General features: G+C 45.9%; 1 long non-coding RNA gene across 1 annotated transcript; it reads left to right on the forward strand.

Annotated features, from left to right (window-relative positions):
* Positions 1-283: 283 nt before the first annotated feature.
* LOC143660247 (uncharacterized) lies at positions 284-3,915 on the forward strand. The gene is made up of 3 exons (XR_013163890.1): positions 284-612; positions 1,697-1,842; positions 3,667-3,915. It is a non-coding gene; the product is annotated as an uncharacterized LOC143660247 (long non-coding RNA).
* Positions 3,916-5,610: the final 1,695 nt, after the last annotated feature.

The following is a 5,610-nucleotide window of genomic DNA, read 5'->3' on the forward strand; positions in this document are numbered from 1 at the left end:
GACCCTGAAGTACGGGTGCACAGAGCTCACAGTGGGGCGGGGCGGGGTTGTGCGACGTGGGGGCTGGGGGCAGGTCTGACCAGGGTATGAAGGTGACTGCCTGCAGCCAGGTTGAGCAGAAGACCACCTGCGGGGGCAGTGAGCAGTAGGTAGGGATCAAGAGGCTGGGCGAGGGTGCAAGTTCTCAGGAGGGAGGGGCAAAAGTGTGCGCTTGCGTGGGAGAGATGGGTGCTGTTGCGCACGCGTGCAAGCGTCTGCCTGGGCTAAGGAAGCCGCTGGAGGACCTGGGGAGTGCCATCTTTCCCTAGACTGCAGAGAGGAGGCCAGGAGAGGAGGCCTTGTCTCAGCGCTCTGCTGGCTGCGCAGGGGTAAAACTGGAGACCCTGCCCATGCCTGCTGGAAATAACCTGAACCCTTCCCCCCAGAGATCCCGGGCTTGCCCTGGCAGCTCCTGAAACCTTCTTTACGCAACCCCGACCCGGCTCAGCGGGCCCCAGGACCTCCTTATATGCTTCAGGCCAACGGGGATCCTACCACCACATTTAGGGGATGAAGCTGCGCCCAGAGAGGTGTAGTGACTGGGCCGAGGTCGCCCAGCCCAGGAGTGTTAAGGTAGGGATGCAAGCCCGGTGTCGGCCAGGGACACCAACCGCGCTGAGCTCCCGGTCCACACAGGGCTAACGGGCAGAGCCGGGCTCGCTGCCTGGCTTCCCCGAGGGCGTTCCCCCCAGCGCTGCGGTCCAAGATTGTCGTCTCCGCCTGCTGTCGCCTAAGTGCTCCAGCTTTAGGCTTTCCTGAACATTATTGGGGACGCAGAGACTGGGTCTCTGCAGCCGCTTTCAGCCAGAGTCCGAGGCGGGGATCCGGGGTCTTGGCAACAGGCTGCCTGCCAGGGTTGCCACCTTCTCCCTCGCCTTCAGCCCCTCCCTACTCCCCAGTAGAGGCTCTCGGAGTCAGAGGTTGGGACAGGAGTACGGGACTTGTAGACAGGACCCGCATAGGAGGGAGTGACCCCAGAGCTGCCCAGCGTTTCCCCAGACCCGGGCCGAGCCACCGTGAGGGTGAGGGCGGGGAAGGCCGGCAGGTGGGGAGACAGCCTCCGCGGGCTCCGGCTGAAACGAGTCTTTCCGGTGGAACTGCCCTGGGGGGATCCTCCAGCCAACCTCCGGGAACCTGCCCAGGTCCCTGCAAGTCGCCGCCCAGGCCGAGGGATCAGGCTGACCGGTGGTGCCGGCGAAAGGCGGCCGAACAGCCATCCTGGGTCCGAGCCGGGACTGCGAATTTGGGGGCCTTTTACACTCCCGTTCCCTAATCCAGTCTATCCCCAACCCCGCGCCAGGGGCGCCCCTGACAAGGGGTGGGGGTCGGGGTAGGGGGAGGGTGGTTGGAAAAGTTTCCTGGGTGATTCTGAGAACCAGGTCTCCAGTTCAATCTTATCGTTTTACTGTTTGGGGAAACTGAGGCACCGACTGGCTCAAGGCCACCGCACCATAAATTGGCAAACCACAAGGGCGCTGGGTGAAAGCCTGCGAGGAGCACTGGGACTGAGGCTGGAGTCCAGGAGATGAGAAGGCTCAGGCTCAGGATGGGCTACCTAGGTTCCCCTTGCAGGGACAGCTCTGCGGGCCCATTCGTCAGCTCCGCGGGGTGGACAGAGAAAATTAATGAGAAACCCGCCTTTCTTTCTTTAATTGAGGAGTGGAGATTCCGTTTAACCCCTGCAGACCACAGGACGGAGGCCACTCTCCCTCTCAGACTGGCATCAGCATGGACCCGAGGACATGTTAACAGAAGAAAGGAATTGGAGGAGAAGCACCCTTCATTTCCACTGTGGTGGAACAAGTAAGGACCTTTATTGCCAGAATCTGGTCTTTCAAAACCACAACATGCTAAGACCCAAAGGGTGGGTACCCTGGAGGTTTCCTTTATCTGCTCAACCTTGAGCCAGACTCCCAGTCAGCATTTGATCGGAAACTTGGTCAGTTTCTCAAAATGCAAAATCAGTCGCTGATTGTACTTTTTTCCTCGGCATTTCCTTGGGATATTCTTGTTTCTGGGAATGAAAGATTATAAACCATTGTCTTAAATTTTGTCCTGATTAGCATCCTTCTTCCATTCAGGATTTCCCTGGAGCCAGTTTCAGGTTTATGACTTTTTAAAAGTACAATTTTGATGAATTTTTATCTGTTCCCCAAATTAGAAAATCCCTTAATTACAGGAGAAAACATTTTCAAAGAGAAAGGCTAGAGACCTTTAGAGCGAGCCCTGGAGCAATGCTTCTGAAGAAAGTCTCTGTGCAGGCAGGGCCTCAGCAGACTGGTGGGGGGAGAAACAAGTGGGAAGGCCTTTTTTTGCAGCTGTGAGTCCCACCGCCTTCCAGTTAACTCTTGGCTAGAAAATAAAGAATACATGAAGGTTTGCTTAAGTTGTTCGTCCTCCTGCAGAGGAGTCTAACTTGAGAGAAAGCTTGGCCTTGGTTAAATTGTTTTAAAATTGGGTTTGAACCACTGGGTGGCCAAATAGATGAGGGAAGTTTCTCTTTGTAGGAGCGTTTCCAGTTAATAAAGGAAGAAAGAGCCATGGATAGAATATCACCATGTTGCATCCCTAATGAGTTAATGGATCTAGGTAGGATCAGCAATGGCTGTTCATATCACAAAAAGAGAACCAGACCTTGTGTGCCTTCTATTGGAAAAATTCAGCACCTCCTATAAAATAGTCTTGATACACACCCACCCACACACACTCCTTATACACAGATCAAACCTAAATCTGATCAAGCCTTAACTAGATCAACCACCAATTTATAGGAAATACAAAGGACAAGGGAATGTACTGAACACCACTATGGAGACATAATCAGAACCAACTGACACTATAAGGCAAATGACCCAGTTTTTCAATAATTAATTTCTACAAAATATCAATTTAAATCCTGAAACAAACAAATGGTAAAATAAAAAAGGGGGGAGTATCATTCACAGGACCCTTGTGAATTTGAGCATTGATGGGATATTTGATATTGTTATAAGTGTTATTACTTTTTTAGGAATGATACTATTAGGATTATGTTTTTTAAAAACATCATTATCTTTTGGAAATACATGCTAAGATATGTACAGATGAAATGATACGGTATCTAGAATTTGTTTCCAAATTGTTTTATATAGGAGAAGAAAAGTGGATAAAGATATAGACGAAACTAGATTGTACAATAATAATAATATGAAGGTGTTTTTTGTTTGTTTAAAAATATTTTTTTGCAAGATATGTTCAAACCTGCAAAGTGTCATTGGAGCCTGTGTGAATTGCCTGGGCCGTGTCACTGGACAGCTCAGTTTTTGCCCAGCTCTGCTCGCTCTGTGACCTTGGATCACTTCTCACTTGTCCATTCAGCATACATTATTGAGGATGTACTGTCTGCTAGAGCCCCTGAAATGAGGAAGGAGAAAGCTGCCAAGGGGAAGCATAAAAGACTTTGCAAAAGAGTTGATGTTTGATTTGAATCTTGGTGGGTGAAAAGGAGCTCACTGAGCAGTGTCAACTCATCTTCTGTAAGATAAGAGGGTTAGACTAGATCTACAAGGAAGACCCACTTAGTTCTAACAGATTCTGTGATTATAACCCGCCCTTAACCAATTTTTTCTTCTGTTTGTATCTCTCCAGGTTGCTGAAACACCCTGGGGCCTTCCTGTCCTCATCTTCATTTTGTTGGCTGGAACAATCTGACTTGGTCCTGGATCTCCCAATTGTGTTTGGAAGCTAAAGCATTACCATGTAAGCCAGTGTTTTTAGGGACTGGTCTCCTGGACTCAGATTTATTTCCACCCATCTGGTTCCCGAGGTATTTCACTTAGTAAACTTAGCTGTACTTTGCTGTTGGTTATACCCAGCCTTGGCAATAAAACTCATTTACTCTTGAACATATGAGACCCCAGTAAATGCCCTTCACTCTCCTAACTGTTCTAATCTTCCCTGTCTTCTGGTAAGACAGCATTTCCAAGTACAGTACACAGCCTGGCCTTGGTGGCAACTGAGCCATAACAGATCTAACTTTGAGCTTTGGGACCTTTGCCCCCATGTGGCATGAAACATCTGCTAGAAAAAAAGTTTGAAACAGCAGTGGTCATTTGGCAAGTAGGTGGCTGTATCTCCACTTCACTTTATTACAGAAAGTTATTTTTGTTTTTTCTGTTTATTCCCTTATCTTTTCAGTTTTTGTGGAAGTTTCTGCTTTAAAAAAACAATGCTTGAAACTTGAGAAATATAAGTTATGACTCTTTAAATTTAGTTGCTATATGTTTATTGGATGGATTTACCTGAGCTATAATGAGGGGTCAAAGCACACTGTCTTCTTAGCAGCCTGCATAGCATCTTAGAATACACTTTAGAGCCTGGCAGAGGCCTAGGAATTCTAGGAACTCCCTTAACTCTTGCTACTCTAAACAAAAGGTACATTTCACTGTGGGAAAGTATTAGAAGATTGACTTTGATATTAATATATATTTCCAGTGACTGCTCAAAAACTTCTTATAGTATAAGTAATTTGCCTTAATAGAAAACTGTACATTTCTACTGTTTCCAATCAGTTCAACCAACTTGTACTGCCCCATCCCAATGGAATTTATTACCTTAAATATAAAACCCTGAACATTATTTTTTTTTTTACTGACCATCATTATAACAGAGGAATTAAGCCAAAGGAATAGTTGAGGCTTCTGATTATGGCCCTAGTATATCAGCCTAAATTAAACCAAACCTCCCATCCTGAACAACTGGAGTTTTAAAAAATCTATTTGAAGGCATCAGAGAGCTCCCCAGCCAGTGAGGACTTGAAGGGACAAGATCTTGGAGAGAAGGGAAGCAAAAAGAGTTGAGCCTGCCATTCACCACTCTTCTTCTGAAGGCATTTGCTTTTAGGAGAGAGGCTGAGAAGCTGAGCAGAGAGTTGGCATTCTTGGACAATCCCTGGTCATACCTTAAACTTTTTATTGGGATCCCTGAAAGGCTAAACTAGAAGTAACTGGCAAATTAGAAGAGTAACAGTTTTCACAAAGACATAGCTTTAACTCAAACTGGGTTAAGATGATCTGCTTGACAAAAGCAAAAGAAAATCTCTAGAAAGAGGTAGTATCATCCAGAGTATCACATTGTATGATTTTTCATTAAAAAAATATATATGGTATTTTATCAAAATTTGCTGGGCACATCAGCAGACGAGATCAAATGATCCAACCCAAGAGAAGAAACAGACAATAGAAACTGACCCACAGGAAATTCCAATATTGGAGTTCTCAAACAGACTTTAGAATGAGCCCTGATAAAGTCAAGGAGATAAAAAACAATATGGAAAACTTCAGCATAGAATGGAAATATATAAAAAGAATCAAATGGAAGTTCTATGATTGATACATAACTGAAATTAGGAACACATTAGATAAGTTAAAGCAAATTAGACACAGCTGAAGAGAGGATTTGTGAATTGGAAGATGTATCTAAAGAAAATACCCAGACCGAAACACAAAGAAACCAAAGAATGGAAAATACAGAGTATGACATATATAAGATATAATGAAAGCTGTAGTATAAGTGTAATTGAAGTCCCAAAAC

This window comes from Tamandua tetradactyla, chromosome 16, assembly GCF_023851605.1.
Source record: "Tamandua tetradactyla isolate mTamTet1 chromosome 16, mTamTet1.pri, whole genome shotgun sequence".
Taxonomy (NCBI): domain Eukaryota; kingdom Metazoa; phylum Chordata; class Mammalia; order Pilosa; family Myrmecophagidae; genus Tamandua; species Tamandua tetradactyla.